Source organism: Fringilla coelebs, assembly GCF_963513975.1.
Source record: "Fringilla coelebs genome assembly, chromosome: 2".
Taxonomy (NCBI): Eukaryota; Metazoa; Chordata; class Aves; order Passeriformes; family Fringillidae; genus Fringilla; species Fringilla coelebs.
In genome coordinates, this window is record NC_140029.1 from 61,953,393 (window position 1) to 61,972,167 (window position 18,775).

Sequence of the window (18,775 nt, forward strand, 5' to 3'; positions counted from 1 at the left end):
GATGGCTCAGTGGGCTGGGCTGCCCAGTGGAATAATTTCTGAGAAGGGAGCAGGTGAGGGCAGAGCAGGACCAGCACAGCACTGTCCAAGGTGACGACACTGCCCATGGCAGGGTCCCAGCCAGGGCTGTTTTGAGGTGCTCTGGCAATGATCCTCTGTCACCATTGCTTGCATTCTGAAGGCTGTAAGTCCGAGACACGGTGTTCAGCTTGTTGGAATCCACCAGGCTAAACTGGTTTACTTGTGTGGTACAAGTGCCTTGCACAGTGAGCTCCAGTGCTACAGAGAAGCTCATGTATGGGGTATCAGCATTTTCACCTTTGTCAATCAAACTTGTACAATATCTATTAAAAGAAATCACTGAGTTGCTTGGTCTGGAAAAAGCCATATTCCCTAACTCTGTGTTGAATTCACATTGAGGATGATCTTTAATTCTCCTCTGATCATAGTCTGGGGATAATTTTCTTTTCAGTTTTCTGGAACTTTCCTTCTGATCCAGGTAACGGTGAAAACTGATTGCAAATGACCCAGAAAGACCCTCAAAGGTTTCTCTTACTGCTCGTTGGTCTAGATTAGCTGGCAACTCCTGATTGTGAAGAACATAGCTTCATCTTTCATTGCTGGGACACAGAGTATCTTATTATCATGTAATGCAATTATATTGCTTAATTTTAATCTCCTTAGGGAACTAGTTTTGGAAAAGTCTGTCATTTCTGCTTTTCATGAACAATTCTGCCATTTCTCTTGTAATAGACTTTTATATCCCTTTGCTGCTTAATCATACTTTAGGACATGTCTATGTCTTTAGCTCTGCTGATCTTTGTACTGCTGTCACTCTACTTTCCCTGTTGAATTTTTGTGGTCACAGCTGTAGAATAAACAGGGCTGGAAGGTGCCTCTGGAGACCACCAGAGTCCAGGACTCTCCTCAAAGCAGGTCTACTAGATCAGAGTCCTTGGGTTTGTGCCTGGGCAAATTTTAAGTATTTCCAAAAGCTGACGTTCTAAAACCTTTCCAACTCCAATATTTAACCACCCTTATGCTGAAAATATTTTTGCTAATATTTAATGGGAATTTCCCATACTCCAGTATGGGTCTGTTGTCCCTTATCCCACCACAGTGCAGCTCTGAAAAGTCTGTTTTGTCCTCACTCTTTCATTTTGCAGCTTCAGGCAGCAATGAGAGGTACTTGAGTATTTTCTCTTCCAAGCTGAACAATTTCTCTCAACCTCCTGTGGTGCACATAAGCTCCAGCCTCTGCATGCCTTGGTGACATTTTGCTCCAGTGTGTCTCTCACACTGGGGAGCCCCAGACAAGACACAGCATTCCAGATGTGCCTCACCATGGCCAAGCAGAGGGTAATTATCATGTTTCTCCACCTTGTGCTTGGAAGTCACATTTCACCTGGCTGTTTTGGCCAGGTTTTGGCCAGGTTTTCCCTCAGCTCAGGACCATCTGTGTCCCTGCTGCAATGCCCTGCAATTGCCATTTGCCAGGGACTGCAGTGCATGGATCTGGGCAAGCTCAGAGTCTGCTCTGGGGCAAGCTGGTGCCACTTTCACAGTGCCTGTGTGGCCAGGGCTGTCCTGGCTTTGTGTCTGTGCACAGTGTTTCACCCATGTGTGTCCCTGCACACACCATCACGTAACACTGACTGCTCTCCTGGAGCTCTTCCTCTTCATGAATGTTTTAAAGGATGTTTTATAATGTATTATTAGTAAGGCTTTTAAAATATTTTCTCTTGCAACCTTGAAAATGGGGAATTGAAATAGATAAAAACACAATTGAGCATTTCTGAAACCCAGTGGAAGAGCACAAGCCATGAACCTGAGGGCTTAGCTCCCTGACTGGCCCCATGCAGCAGCAGCAGCAGCAGTGCCTAAGGGCAGAATCTCATCCTTCATATACATCGTTTCTACATTGCCTTGTCACTCTTCCTATCCTGACTTTCTCCAAAACAAAAGAGAAAAATCACCTCATACAAGAAGTGTGGAGAACTACTCTTCCAGTGGTGGAAAAATGTTTTGAATGGATTATCCCATTCTCTCTGCGTCACTCCATGCAAAAACATATCCCTGACCCTATGGGATTCATAGATCAGGAGGGTAAAGCCCTCAGGACAGACAATTTCTGTCTCTGTTCTTGTACTGTACCTGCCAGACTGAGGTTTCACATCAGGACAGTCTCACCAAATAATCTGAATTACAGCAGCTTGTAGAGTACCCTCTCTTGGCACTCGGCACATCAAAGCTGCACAACTCCCAGATCAGCAGCTTCCACACAGTTTGAAGGAATGCAGCACTTGAGTGCTCATGTTGAACTTTTCCAAGGAACTGAAGAGGATCAAATGAAGTATTTTATTGAATTCTAAATATGGAGTGGGGTTTTTTGGTTTGCACGCTTCTTTTCATCAGAAGAAATGGTTGAAACAAAAAGCCCATGGCAAATTAGAGGGATGGAATGCCACATTTTGAAAGTGCCAAAATTAAATATTCCCGCTTTGGAAGTTTGCCTCACCCTCTCCATCATGAGCCATTCTGGGATTTTGATATCAAACTGTCGCACTTTTCACTTGACCTGATGCATATTTTTGTTACAAAGTCCAATATATTTGCAAAATGCAAATAGAACATTTTGCTAATCTGGCCAGATCGGCTTGGTGCACAAAGAAGAGCGCTCTTGGTTTTGTAAGCTCATAGTTCGTGGGGACTGGCATTAAATAGAAGAATCAGTTACATCAAAAAGGCAGGTTTAGAAATCTCATTGATGATGATAAGCTGCCCACTGCAATGTCACAGGAAATTGTCACTAAGTATTCACAAATACATCTGCAGCACTGCAACACATCTTCTCCAAAGCCATATCTGTCCCTGACATCAGAGTTTGTCATAAAAAGCAAGAGAATTCAAAGCAACATTTACTGGCTATTTCCTCTGTGAAGCTTCACTTTCTCTATGGCTCTTCTGTTCTCATAATAATATGCTGAAATCTAGTCAGAATATTTGAATCTTGGAGAAACAAAACACAGCTGAGGTAGCTGGAAGGCGAAGGGCTGGGGAGGCAATTTCCTCTGATTCATCAGGAGACAAAGGCAGAGCGATGGCTGTGTTTGCGCTAATAACGGCGGAATTGCCTCCCTGGCGCCGCTGCCCCGGTATTTCTGTAGCTCTTGTTGTCATGCCTCATCTCACAGCCCACCACTCCTGTGCTCTCAGACACAGCCAGGCTGGATATGTCCAGGGGAGGCCAGAGCAGCCCCTCCAGCCATCCCCATCCTGGGCCACTTCCCTGAGCAAGGTGAGGCTACAAACTGAGCTGCCCAGCCCCACGCAGGGATTCCCACCAGCCTCACCATCCAAGCCTTGTTTTCCTTACTCTGAGCTCTCCCCTCATCCCCCATTAAGAATCAAGCTGACTTGTCCCTTTCTGTGGTCACATCTCTTGGGTTGGGGTCCCCCACTGGGGGGAAGGATGCCCAGGAAAATACTGTCAAGCTCTTTCACTGACAGCACCTGGGGGGACCCGGTATCCCAGGAGCTCTGCGGTGTGCTGCAAAAGAGACAGCACCTTCCCTGTAGGATCATCTCAGGGGAAATGGTTTTATTTGCACACCTTAACTCCCCAGGCAGAGGCAGAGGACAGAAAGTGCAGTGCCATCAAATGAGAATCAAACTCTGTGTCATACTGCAAAGTGTCAACTTAATTAATTCCTACTCTAAGACCCCTGCACATAGCCCAAAAGGTAGAGGAGTGCTGTGTACACAAGACTAGAGAAACGTCCATACACAGACATTGCAGTGGAATTTCTGCACCACAGCAGGTCTGGAGAGAATGCCATGTAAATCAGAGTTTAGCCAGCCTCTGCCTTCCATGGCAATCTTCAAGATATTTGTGCTGGTAGAGGGAATCTTTCCCTCTAAGCAATGCCTGCTGGATCCTGTGGGATTTGTAATCTCCTAGTTTACAGCCCACTGCAACGAGAGGCGCCTCACAGTGCTTTGACTTTGTTTAGATGTGACATTCTGGCTGGACTTTCCAATGCAATAGCTGATGTCAGGAGCTGTCAGACCACAGACCAGCAGGGACTGGGGTCTCCTGTAAAGCATCACTGCAGTCTCCCCATTTTGTTGGGGCAGAGGCACCTGCTGGCCCCACAGGTGCCATGATGCTGTGTTAGCTACAGCCTAACACCACCCACCAAGGGCAGGCTGGGGTACTGGACTTCACCTTTCCTCAAGTGTCAGAGAGGCAGTGTGTTTGTGCATGTGTACATATGGGTGTGCAAATATTTCCAGGCTCAGGGAGGGTAGTGTGCCCATTATACACTCAGTACTGTTGTTACTGTTGCACACATTATGTACAGTCAAATACATAACATAACGCAGTAGAATGTATATGTCTCTAAAAAACCCCAACACATTGATGCACTCTGATTGCCAAACAAGCCTACTGAAAGCAAGCAGGCTGTTTCATCTATTTCTGCCATTGCAGCTGCCTCCAGAGTAGGTCTCCAAATTCTGGGTTATAACCAGACTCTTGTAGAGAAAACAATCTCCTAAAATAACTCTGTTTCTGTACTTTGCACTTTGAAAGACGTTTGGAAAGCAATTGGTCAGTGTAAATCACACAGAGGATTCTGGAGTGGTCTCCTGTTGTGCAGCTCTTGTGCCTGTTGCATCCTGCCAGTCCTGTAAGCACTGGCAGAGCCAGCAACACTCATCTCAGCAGTGTCTTTCCATTTGAAGGGGTGCATCCAAAAGCCTGGGTCTCACCACAGAAGTGACATTGGCTCCAGCTGAGTGGATGATTATCTCTCTGTAACATGCAGTGGCCATTAGTAGCCTTATAGAAATATATGGCAAATATGTGATGATCCAGGCCTCAGAGAATTCACTCAGCCTCAAGGTTTCAGAGGTCATGCTAGCTCTGCAGGTGCAGGGATGAGAACCAGCTGCCTCTGCTTGCAACCAGTAACACCCACAATTAGGAATGGAATCCATTTATGCTGGTAAATCAGAAAAAATTACATTTGTAACATGTAAGCATCAACAGCTTAAGAGGGTTATGCAGAATCAGTCTACCAGCCTCTGCTGCTGGGATTTAAAACCTGGCTTTGGCAGGGCCACACAGCTGAGGAGCAGAGGAGGGCCATTGCCTGGGCCACACAGCTGAGGAGCAGAGTCCATGGATGCTCTTCAGAAAGCCTGGCACTTCCAGAGCACAGCAATTACACTGCCCAGCAAAGCAAAGCAGCTCCAGCCACAACTCATGGCTGTTAGTGTGTGTCCTGGGACTTGTGGTGTGGGACACAAGGAGTGGTCTGAAGTTGGACTGTCTGAGAGCACAGAAATCCCCAATTAACTGCCAGTGGTTCTGTCTCTTTCATGCTCTGGAAGAGTAAAGGACTCATCTGACAGCAACGCCCGGGATTTATTGGGTTTGGCTCCGGGTAACACAGAGCTGAAGTTACTGCTGGCTGTGGTTTTGATTTCTAACACTGCAGCAAACTGCAGGTAGAAACATTTTTCCTCATATTGGCTCACAGGACCTGATCCACGCAGAGGACTTTTGGGAGAGCAGTCTCTCCTGCTTCATGTCCTGCAGTACAAAAGGGGAGCCCCAGCTCCACTGCCTTTTGTCCTGCCCTCTGCAGCAGCCAAATATTTTAGGGGAGATGAGAAGAAGCATTTCTAAGAGGTGGCAAATAATGCATAACTAATCCATTGGCCCCTAAACGTAGAACTAAAAGTCATAGTCACAATGCACCCGGTCAAAAAACAGTGGTGAAATTTGCAGTGATACCAAGTAACTACAACTGCTGTAGGTTTAGAGCAGAAAAAAATCACAGCTATACAGAGCCAGTTGTATTGAGAAAGAGAGCTGAGAAGCTCTCTGGTGTCTCCTCCTTGCCTGGACAGAATACACTATCCTTACGCTATTCAACAGAGCCTCTTATTTATGCTGCACATCCAGATATCTTAATGTTAGGTTAAGTCAAAGGTAAATATACATGTACTCACAGGACTCTCTTGTATTAAAGCTGCAAGTTCTGAAGTAGAAATTTATGATGAAGAAAATAAAGAGGTAAAGGAATGTGAATATTCTTTATGAAGAGAACTTGGAGAATGAGAAAGATGCCAAGGGACCATGCTGTCAGCGCTGACCCTGCTGAGGCACAGTCCTGCCAGATGAGGTAAAAATCTCTCACCTGTGCCCTGTTCATAGGCTCCTTGGCAAGAAGCTACCTGCCAGGATATGTTGTCTCCATGTGCCATTTCTAGGGCCTGCCAGCCTGAGGGTCTGAGGCAGCATCTGCAGCCAGAGAGGAGTGAGCAGAGGGTGCACTGGCTCCAGCTCTCACATGGATTGGCTCAACATGTATTTGAGAATGCTTTTCTTAATTTTCCCTTTCTATGTTTAATTTTTATTAAGGTATATTACAATATGATCTGGCCAGTTGTTGCTCCTACATCTCAGGGAGGTCTGATCTCAGGGATGGCTGGGAGTCTGAGGGAGGAGGTTGACTCTATCTCTCCACATCCCATTACCCACTCTTCTGTCTCTACCCCTGCCTGCTGCAGGGAAGTGATGGCCCTTGGGGCATCCTGCAGCTTCCTCTTCCTCCTTCCTTCCTAACTTCCATACAGGATGGGGTTTTTTTGATCAGGGGTTTGGTTTTCATCTCCCACATGAAAGGGAAACCAGGAAAGAAGAACAGCAAATTTGGGTTCAACAAGGATACACGGGGGATAAATGGAAAAGCAGCATCCATTAGCCACAAAACAAGCTTTGTCCCCATCAAACCCTGCACAAGTGCCACAGAACAGGCTTACCTCTTTGGGCAGGAATACCCAGGAGACTCCTTGCCACAAGGACCAGGCAGAGATCTGGTTGCCGGGAGGTGCCTGGGGCACCCTCTCTGTCCTCAGTGTCCCTGGGTGTTGTTGGGACTCTTCTTCTCACTGTTTTGTTGGCTGTTGGCCCCAACCCCTGCACATTCCACTGGGGATTCCCTGGGGTTCTGTTGGGGTTCTATGGGGATTCTGTTGCCATAGTTCTCACATTGCCACGCCACATTTGTCAGTCAAGGAGGTGAGGGCTCCTGCCAGCTTGCAGCTCTGCCTGGATATTTTGTGGGGCTGTGTGAGATTGGCCAGGGCTGGGGGATGGAGGGGACAGGGACTTGCAGTGGTGGAGGATATATGAGACCACATCCAGCGATGTCACGCCTGCCTGGCACGCTGGAAGTGGGAGGCCAGCCTGCGAGCTTGTCTGGAGGAAGGATCATACTGCTGGTGCCTGAGGCACCCTGCCCCTGGCAAGCCCTGAGGGCAGGTGGGTGAAATGCTCTTCTGTTACCAGGAGAGCCTGGCTATCTCATCATCCAAGTCATGGTGGACAGGTTCCCCCCAAGTGTTCCTTGCTGTTTTTTTTTTGCTGTGTGCTGCACCTTGAGCCTTCTCAGGCATGAGCTGCCCCAAGGGCTACAGCGCACCAACATGCTCACCCCATCCATCTGCCAGTGCTGGGGGAAGGAGTGTGTCAGTAACCCCTGCTGTCCTCAAAAGGGCTCTCCAGCTTGTTGAGTTCAGGTCTTTCTGTATGTGCCTTGTTTTTCTACCATCCAGAGGTGAAATAAGGTTGCTGCTTATTCTGGCAGCTGAGTGTCTGAGCTGAAAGGTCTTGGGGAAGTTGAAAAGGCTAATGACTTGGGCAAAATCTGCTTCTACATTTCTCTCAGAGATTTCTTGAAAGGAAAGGGAAGCCAGGTTTAAAGGGAGTGTTTGCCTGAGTCCAGCTGTGAGAGGTACTGGTGCTGTCAGGAAATTGTGGCTCCACGTCTGCTTCCTCCAGCTGGGCTTTACCCTCTGCAGTCAGTTCCTTTAAGTCCCCCCATCAAACTCTGTGGGGTATTTTCCACTCTGGTGACTATGTTCATTGTGGACCCAGGGGTTGGTCTCACAAGACTCAGAGAGAGGAATTTTCCTTGTGCTCAGCAGCGTTTTGGTGTTTTAAAAAATGTTTTAAAGGAACAAATGAAAATGGGTGAAACAGAAAACCACACGACCAGGTCAGTGGTCCCACAGCTGGGCTGCCTGCTGAGCCCTCTGCTTTCTGTGTCCTTCAGCTCAGCACCACAGCCCCCTTTTCCTCTTCGTGGGACAAGCCATAAAAATTGAGCCAAAATGCCACTGAGTTTGATGTGTGGTCCTGGAAGTAACAATTGATCTGGTGAGACTGGAGGAGTTTTCCTCCTCCTGGATCCTGCTGCCAAAGGTGGAGAGAAAACACCAGATGATGGTCAAAGATGATGTCTGTGCCCAGGGGCAGTGCTCACCTCCTATTCAGAGAGTCATGATGTCAACTTTCACCTTGTGTCCCCAATATTTCCTTAAGGGCACAAAAATTTCTTATGCAATTGAACTGTCATACATGGGCTGGGGCACAGATTCCCACTGCAAAACAAGGAGTGGGTTTGTGGAGGCAGGGGACACTCCCTAATATACAGTTATTTAAATCAAAATCGTTTAATTTACAGAACATACCTCTAATACACTATAGATTTTGTAATTCACTTCAATTTCTCACAGGAAAAAGTCAATTCCTGCATGGCAGGGAAGCCAGAGGTAAGAATACTTTAGTCTGCACAGCAAAGAGGGACCTATTTTTAATCCAAAGGCCCTCTGTTAGCTCTTGCCTATTTAGTGTAAAAACAGGATTTACTACACCTACAACTTAATCCCCTTTTTATATTAGCATAGGGATCCCGCAGCATATGTGTGAACAGTTTTTGAGATAAGAGAGGAAGGCCTTGGGAGTCAAAGTCATTGTTTTTGCATGAAGTATTTAATGCTAAACATAAATATTGAGAGGGCTGAATTCCCGTGCACTTGCAGACTTCGCTCTTGTGCTCCTGAGGATTTTCACTTTATACCCAATTATTAAGAGCCCGGTTGTAAGTGAATGTAGGAAAAATACAGGAAGCCTTTTCAGACGCCTATGGGGCTTCATTTTCCTGTTAAAAGGAGAGACAGGTTAGAGACATAACAGAAGCAAAGGTGGTCTGTGTACTTCTCATCTCCCTCAAAAGAGTGTGGCTAAGGAGGGAATGTGCCAGGCTGCAGAAATCAAGCCCTAGGGAAGGGACTTTCTCCAGTGGTGACCTGGAAGGGGATTGAAGCTGGAGTTCCTGCGGCGCACTTTCATCAACTCGGCTCATTGTAATTCGCATGATTTACGTTCTCACAATCATGATTAGGTGGAGAAAAAAAATGATCTACAGGCAGGGTTAACTTTAGAAAGTGACATTCTTTGTCCAAATCCAATCAAACCCCACAGCATGCGGTCCTTTGGATTTAGCATTAATTTTAATATGTATGTCCCTGAAAATAACCCTCCTGGCTTCAGGAACCTCAGAGATGAAGAGACTCTTGGGCAAGTACTGGGCAGAAAATTATGTCTGAGAGCTGTCATTGCTTTCTCCAAAGGCATTTTGCTGGAGTGAAGAATGGGATGCACTGGCATTAAATTAATTTTTAAAACGTAGTCAGAGACAACTTGGTGGCGAAATTAACTTCTCCAACATAAAATGGGGTCCAGAAGAACTCCACCAGAATGGTTTGTGGAGTTGCTGTGATCTCAACAGTGCAATGCAGTGAGCAGCAGACTTTTGCCTTACTGTAGGCAGCGTAATCAGATTAATTTTTGCTCTTTTGCTTCTAATGGCTGCTATAAGACTGGCAAAATGTCTCTACCTTTGGATGAAAAATCCCTCACGCATTTGATGTTAGTGTGATTTTAACAGGCCAAGGTTTTACACTGAAGCCTCCTTATTGCTGCCTCTCAAAGCTTTCCAAGATCATCAAGTAACAGTCTGATTTTTGCCTGCTGACGTGCTTGGGCCCCTCTTTTCAAGTCAAAGAACAGAAACCGGCAAACTGCATGGGCAACATAAAAAACAGGATAAAATAGGAGGGTAAATCCCTAGGCAGCTTCTCTCCATCATGCCTTTCTACATCATCTTGCTGTACCAAACTTCAAAAGCAAATCTTGCCTAATGAGCAGGAACAGTCTGTGGCCAGTCATGCAGGCAAATGGCTCATGGGTGCAGGGAGGAGGAAATCAGAAGAAATCTGTTACTTAACTACTGGAGTCTGAGAAAATGAGCTCTCACCCAAAACTTGTGTGGGTTCAATCAGACAGACAAATGAGCAAGAACATTTTTATTAACATGCTACATACCTAATAATGTTTTTGAAACCATTAGCCAGCTACACTACACTAGCGACAGCTTTCCTATGCTCTTGAGTGGTTCTCCCACTCCCCAATTGTTCTCCTATGAACAGAAAGCTGCAGTGCTGATTGCAAAGGACAGATTCCTAATTACAGGGCTTGTTATTAGCAGAGTCTGGGAAATCAGAAGTCTGCAGTTCATATGATGTAGAGAATGATGAAGCATCGCAAATCACTAATGTGATTCAAAGAAGGGTCGTGGAATCTGCACTTTTATTTTCCCCATTAAATCTGTGGGAAAGCCTATTTGCAGCAAGATTTGGATGGCTTTCCCTTTCCTTTTCTCGACTTTTTGCCAAAAGTAAATTTTGAACATTTTTCTGACATCTTTATCCCATCAGTCTGTCAGTCAGTCTCACAATGTCCTTCATGCAAACATATCAGGGCACTCTATAATCTAGTGTTTAATAAGTGTCTTGGAGGAAAACAATGTTTGACAACACCTCAAAGACTTGAAATCCTACTGCATGCCAGCTACTGGGGAAAGCTGTCTCTTTGCTGCCCTTGGAGCACGTTCCTGAGTGATCACAGCACTGCAGGCTTGTTGTCCTCAGGTGTGGCTGGTGGGGAATGACCTTGGGAAAGGATGGGAGTGGAGCCATTTCCAGTTGGCACACACAACTGTCCCTGCTAAGGGTCTGCTTTATAGTCACACTCAAACCAGATATATTATTTAAACTAAAATGGAGAGAGAGACAGAAAAGAAAGCGTTCAACAGTAAAGATGTGAAGTGAGGGAAAACGGGCAGGTCTTACTGTGTTACTGAAGGCCTTGTGTAAATAACAAGCCATTAAACTTTATGACCAAGTTCTTGGGGTAGTTCTGTTTGGTTGCTTTTATGCTGCAGTTGCCTCCACAAGTTTTGGACTGTTTCTGAGTCCTCTTCCCTCCTGCATTTTCGTTCCTTCCCCCTGCCCAGTTTTGTGAGATATTTGGTCCTTTGAATAAATCACACCTCTTCATTTTTCATGGGCTGGCTGTCAAGTCCAGTGTCTGTCTCTTAAAGACAGTCTGTCAGGTGGAGCTGATCTCATTTGGTGGTGGTGTAGAGCACATCTGAACCTATATCTTTCCAGTGCATGTGCTAGAAATTTCCTGTGCTGGTACTCACTAAGCTAGTGAGTGTTGTATCTTCATAGCATGAAATACATGACTCCAAAATCCCAGTTTTGTTACATGTGGTATACATGGAGAGAAAATTTGGTTTTTCTTCATGATTTTCTGGCAGAAAAATATAGAAAAAAGAGTCATTTCTAATTCCAGGGTTCTAAATTTTCACAAGAAAAAATATAGTTCCTTCAACCCTTCTTCCTTCTCACATCCTCTTTTGGGACTAATATCTTAGACTAGTTCTAAACTTTGAACAAACCCCAGAGGAGACACAGCTAGTAATCAACAGCCAAACATAAAGTCATTAAGTACAAAAGTAAAAAGAAAAATTAAGACCATGGAGAAAAAAGAATAACAGTACATTTTTGAAATTGGATGGAAGAAACTAGATAGTGATGTGCAAATGCATGAAGGAATACAAGAGCAATTTAATTTAGAAGAATGTGGTAGTTGAACCTTCCTAAATATTGCAAATCTCAGTCCTTGTAAGTTTTGGGGAAAACCCAGGGCAGGATCTCAGAAGAGGAATAATGTGATCTTGATGTTGCTAATAAGCTGGTGACTGTGGAGTTCTGAAGGAGCTGCAAATGATATAAAGAGTTTACCAGAAGAATTGAATAGGGGGAAGAAAGCTGTGAGTAGAGAGGGAGAGAGAGCTATAAAATTATGTTTCAAGGGTTCTGGTTCTCTTTGATATAATATGTCAAAAGCAAGAAATACCCAGTCATGGGCTGTAAACAGCTTTGACAACCTGATTGATGTGTGCAGTAACTGAATACATGACATAAAATATATGAGCCTTCAAGTGCTTATTTTCCCCCGTGAAAATGATTACCACGAGCACTTTGCACAGTGACATGTATGTGAACTTGCACCCGTGATTTCTCAGACACGGTACAAAAGATGTCAGTACAAGGAAGAGCTGCTATCTCTATCATTTATTTTAAATGTATTTGCAAATGACAAGGCATTTAAAAGAACCATCTTTTTAATAAACTACTTGCTCCAACCGTATTTTAGTTCTTTTGTTAACCACATCTGCTTTTCTTTACTGAGGAAGTTTTGCAGTGATTCTCTTGTTTGGGGAAAAAAAAAAAGTTGTGGGATGTCACTTCTCAGGTATTGATGTTTCATATGCATAATATGGAAGGAATGCTGCTTCAGATTTCTGTGAGTTCCTGTGCTTCCAGTTTTATGTTCTCCTCAGGAAGAACACAGGTATCCCACAGAATGATAACAGTTCCCATTATGGCATTACCATTCACCTGAATCTCAGAAGCAGTTTCTTTGGCAGGTCTCCCAGGAGATCTGCAGCTCAGCCCTTGCCAGCACCCACGTGTGGCTGTGCATTGGTGGCAGCTGTGCATCAAGGATGATGGGTTGCAGCAACAAGGCAAGAAATTTCTGATCTCATTTGCTCAAGTGTGTTTATCGCATCTAAATTTTTGCCTTTAAACAGCACTGCCTGGGGCTTCCCCAAAAGAGGAAATATGGGGGATATGTGTAGAAATAAATGGAGATGGCTGGCTATGGTTTCTTAGGGCTCTGTGTTTGGTGGGGCAGAGCTGATGCGAAGAGAAGGAAAAAATAAAGACAAATAATTAGGCAGATGTCATCATTATTTGCAAGAGACAATCCACTGTCATCAGAAAGAAAGTAGTTTCTCTGAGGGTTGGGAAGGAAATTTGACCTCTATGAAGATCCACAACCCAGTTAAAAAAACCCCAAAAACCTCTTTTTTTTTAAACTTTATTTTTAGCAAGCTTTATGACCGTTGAAGGTGAGAAGTTAGCAAGGCTGAACCCAGTCAATGAGATTGCAGAGTACAGCAGATAATGGTGTCTTTGATCAATCAGGCAAAGCAGATAAAGATGCACTGCAAAAACTGGCCTGTGAGTCACAGAAATATCTCTTTTTCTGTCATTCAGCAATTCTTGGGATGAGACTTGGAGAAATTAATCAGCATTGAGGTGGAAGGTGAGGGAGATACGGGCTGATGGCATGTACCTTGTCTGTAAGATGATGGCAGGCTTTGGCTTAGTTATTTCAGATGAGGCTTCCCAGGTCACTGGAGTGCCCCTCTCTGCCTCAAAAAGGTGGTGTTGGGATGCTGTCTTCTTATTAGTGTCAGGTAGAAATCTTTGCTAGGGATAGAAGGACAGCCTCCAGGTACCTTGTTAGATATAGAAGATGTGACAATCCCAGCAGCAAATGATACAAAGTATTTCATGGCTCTGGAAAAGCTGGAGTGTCTCATAAAAGGAGAGCTGACAGAGATTCAGCAGCCAGAAAAACTGCATTTTTCTGTGCAGCTCAAACTTGTGAATAAACATGCAATCAGACACACTTTTAGAGGAGCAGTCGTGCAGCTTTCTGCAAGCTGCTAATGGCAACTTGGCTTTAGACAGAAACTAGTTGCACATTGCTGTCTTTCTATTCTAAATACCGGAATCAGTGTCCTTGGCATTCGTCCATTCAGCAATGATACTTGGTCTGTGCTCACCTGCAATGCACTGACAAGCAAAACCAGTAAATCATATTCCTGACATCCTCTCTATGCAGAAAGTGACTTTGGTAAGATGGGAAGGGTAACACAAGCACAATGGGTAAACTCAGTGTTTGTGTTATGCAAAACAGCTCTTCAGTTAATGGGCTGGCTGCCATATACTGTATGTTTGTGTTGTACAGACAGCTCAGATGGATTATGGCTTCTGCCAAAATACCTAGGTTAAATACCATGTAAAATATTTCAATGGGCATCACATACATCTGCCACCTCGTCCCTGCATACAGGTGGAAAGGGAAGAGCTGTCCTTTCCCTAAGCAGAACAGGTTTAGCTTTGCTTCTTGTACAGCCAGCTCTGCTCAGACCAGGAGTGCTCAGAGCTGGTGGTGTCTGCTCAGACAGGGCTGGCAGCTCAGCCACAGAACGTGAAATGGGCTGTAAGAGACACCTTGCAGAAGAGACAGTGACCTTCACACTGTAAATCAGAGATACAGAGCTTGTGTATCTCTGTGAGTGACCTCGTTGGACACCACATCAGAACCTTGCACGAGGGGTGGCTGCACGGGGGAAGAGCTGGTGCTAAAAGGAGCCTGGAGGAGAGCCCAGGGCCCGTGAAAGCTGGCAGCAGCCAGCTGATGTGCCGCAGCACGGTCACAGCGCCTGACACCTGACCGCAGAGGAAGGGTCACCTTCACCTCCGCTCTTCCCATCAGCATCCGACTGCAGCTCACATTTAGCCACGCAGATCATGGGTACAGCTTTTTTGGGGAGTGTCTCTGCCCATCTCATCTCATGACTTGCCACACCCAAGCCTTTTGCTTGGACTTTGCTGGCTGAATCATTGACTTTTCCGTAATATGCACATCTTCGTGGAATTTGTGCCTTTGCCTAGGTGGGATCTGTGCTTTGACCGAGATGTGGGGGGTTTTTTCCTTCTGGATGGTTAAGAGTGAAAGCTCTATAACAAGTAAGGAACAACAATAGTAATAAAAAGCAGTATAATATTTTTAAAGCCCAATAACTCTGCACTTGCTCCTGCTGGGATACACCTTGATATGAAGCTCATGTCACTAATGGGGCTGTTCATTTCAGTGAGGCAAAGCAGCAGGGACATTATAATTAATAATGCTTAACAGAGAACAAGTTTTTGTGCTTGGGGCAGAAGGGCAAAAACTGTTCTCTATTATTTTTTTGAAGAGTTAATTGGTAGTAGGCAAAGATGTGCTGCGTTGAGCCAGCAGGTGCTGCTTTATGACTACATTAATGTTAATGATATCCTCTGGACATGTATGAAGACAGGTTAACCTATTTCTTTCTCATTGCATTTCTCTGGGTGGATGTGTGTTCTGGTTCCAGCTATTTTTCGAGTGCCACTGCAGAGCACTTGGACAGACCCTAAATTTGCACAAGGCAATTTTGGGAAACCAGGTAACTTTTGTAACCCCCATTCATCTCAGGACAGATTTTGCAGGTTTAAAGTTGAGGGAAATGGGTAAAAGGGGCTGCTTCTCCCGCATAAAATCATTCCTAGGGGTTACATAACATTTCTAAATTTGCCTGTTTAATTGTTCCTAGGTGTGCTTCACAACAGTACCTGGGTTCTAACTGTTTGTTCTCTTATTTCATTGTTTAAACCTCTCTTCTTCTGGCATACCATTAAAAGAGCACTCTGGCACCAATTTATACCCTGGGAAGAGCAGATGTTAAAATTGTGTTCCTCTAAGCAAAGTCTGCCATGGCCCATGAAAGCATGATATGTGCTAGAAAAAGGTAAACCAGTGCTCCACAGAGCTCGAAATGGTCTCGTTTCAGTACCATTCCACATTTAAGTTTAGTTATGAGCCTATATTATATTTTTTTAAATGTTTTTCCATGTCTAGTTTGGCAAAATTACACTGTCTAGCACTAGCTTCAGACATCCTTCAAGATATTTATATCTTCCATAAGATGCTTGCTTTGCACAAGCCCATCAGCTCCAGTGTGCCATTGTAACAGGCAAAAATGCTGTGGAAGGATGGTCCTGGGAGCTGAGTGCAGAGCTCTTTGCAGAAACCAGGTGACAGCACAACCATTTGAGAAGCTCACTGGGTAAAGATTGATTCTGAAAGCCAAATCTGATTTTTAATAAGATTGCCAGATGGGTCCTGTGCCTTGTTAGAAGTCTGCTCCTGCAGGTCTAGCGATAAAGAAACATGGGAGAACAAATCTTGCATGCCTACAAGGACTGAGAGGGATGTACCCAGCAGTGTTTGCCCATTGGGACACGGGTACAGCTCCGAGCAAGCTATTTCAAAATTTATTGGAAGATGACACATGAGCAATCAGAAAGGGCAGTGTGGGGAGAATCTGTATAAAATCTTAGGATGGTTACAGCACTGGTGCCACAACCAGAGTTCAGCTACTTCGATCATGGGGGTCTCTTTGAGAAACCTGATCTCTTGGGAGCTGATGGAGTTCATCTGCCAGAGAAGGGGAGGAGCGTCTTTGCCCATAGACTTGCCAGGCTGGTGAAGATGGCTTTAAACTAATGCTGCCAGGGGAGGGAAACCTCAATCCATCCCACTCCTACCAGGGTGATGCCAGTGCCAGCCAGAGATGCTCATGGCCTGGAGAGGGGTCACAGGTCAGCATGAGAGCACCTGAGGAGCAGCACAGTGTGATTCCAGCCACTCCAGACGGTAAATTGGATTAATGGGGGCCCAGCTTAAACGGCTCTATTGAATGCAAGCAGCATGGGGAATAAACCAGAGGAATTAGAGAACTGTGTGTGCCTGCAGGGCTGGGATGGGTGGGCTCTGTGACTGGAGAGTTGGAATGAAGGGATACAGGCTCTTTAGGAAGGACAGGGTGTGGAAACAAGGAGGAAGTGTCACCCTCCATGTCAATGACCAGCAGAAGTGCCTGGAGCTCTGCCTGGGGATGGAGCAGGTGCCACCTTGGAGCTTATGGGTCCGGATTAAAGGGAGAGCAGGAACAAGGGACATTGTAGCAGGGGTCTGCTATGGGCTGCCTGAGCAGAAAGTGGATTAGTTCCTCTGCAGACTGGTAGGAGTGATCTCAGCTCCACAAGCCCTGGTCCTTATAAAGAACTCCAACCACCCTGGTGTCCTGGGGGAGTAACACAAGAGGGCATAAACCATCCAGGACATTCCTGGAATGCCCTGATAATAATTTCCTTCTCCAAGCACTAGAAGCGCTAATGAGGAGAGGTGCTAATGTTGGACCTTGTTTTCACCAGGAGGAGTATCTGATGAGGAATGTGAAGCTCAAGGGCAGCCTTGGCTGCAGTGACCACAAAATTATGGAGTTAGAATATTTAGGACACCGAGGAGATCACACAAAAAACTCATCTGGACTTTGGGAAAGCGGACTTTGATCTCTTCAGGGATCTGCTGGGAAGAATTCCCTGGAAGGATGATGGGCCCAGAGAAGCTGGTTAATAATTAAGGATCACCACCTCCAAGCTCAGGAGTGATGCATCCCCACAAAGAGGAAGCCAAGCAAAAATGCTGGAAGGACTGTGTGAATGACCAAGGATCTCCTGGACAAACTTAAAAACAAGATCTGGGTTTCCAGGTTCCTTGATAGTTCCCTGGATATTTTACATGGGTTTTTTGATTCTTCATGTAGTGTTGTTTACAGTAAAGGGTCTAGGAAGTCCTAATGGAATATCATTTTTTAAGGTGATTTCTTCCTCTTCTGTCGAGCTTTTAAAATAAAATGAAATGCTTAGACTCCAGTTGAACAGATCCTTATTAAAGTAGGAGCTGGTCTGATAATGACTTAAATTGGTGCTACGTGGCCATCACATGTTATTTGATAAGCATTCCATTATAATTAGGAAGTGGCTAATAGACAATTAATATACAGGGATTACACACTTAGCTAATTAGATGATTTAAAATTTTTTGTTAGATTAAAATGTACAGGACCCCATAAATCACTGTTAGAGATTGCTTAATAAGCCTGAACCCTTAATTTTCTCCCTGTCAATCAGGAATGGAGCCATGACTTTGCCTCTCACCCAGAGACTTGTCACATGGAAGAGCTGCTCTGTGTTCAGAATGAGCTGAAATCCCCCAACTCCCGAACACTGCACCTGTTTGCAGGACCTCAGAGCTCAGGTGCAGTCAGCAGAGACCTAATCAGAGCAGTGGTGAGGGCTGCAGCATCACTTGGCTGACGAGTCCCTGGGGCCCAGCTCTGTGTCCTGAGCACCGGCGCCTGTTTGGGGTGTGTGGCTGTCAGAGATGAGGGACAGCACGTCCAGCTCAGCCTGCTGGCAGTCCTGCCTCTCAGGGCTCCCAGGGAGGCCAGGTGGGACACCCCACACTCACACCTGGCACACTGAGGTGACATCCCCTTCCAAATTGTCCCTGTGTACGGGAGGGCAGAGAGCTCCTCCGGGGCAATGTCAGCTCTGCCCCGCTGTGCTCAGAGCAGAAACAAGTGTGCCACTGATCATTTCTGCTGGTATTGGCTCAGCAGTGAACAAGGGGCTCTTTCAGCAGCATGGAGTGCTCTGTAAATTTTGATCTGTCCAGACAGAACTAGGAGAGTGACATGGTAATTGGGCTGTTTTTTGCTGGCAAGGCTCACAGAGGCGCAACACGCAGGGACAGCGTTGACAGGAAATGGCTTAGAGTTGACCAAGAGGTTGCACATGGGTTTTGATGATTTAAAAAAAAAATATTCATAGCTAAAGTACAAAGCAAGCAAAGTGAGAATGAGATCAAAGGTGGAACAACACAAAGCCTGACATGTCTGTAAGATGTCACTTACTAGCAATAGTAAAATGTTTTGCTTCACCCTGTAAACCATGAGTGTACTACAATCAGGGGGATAAGTAAGAGTGGTGTGTAGGG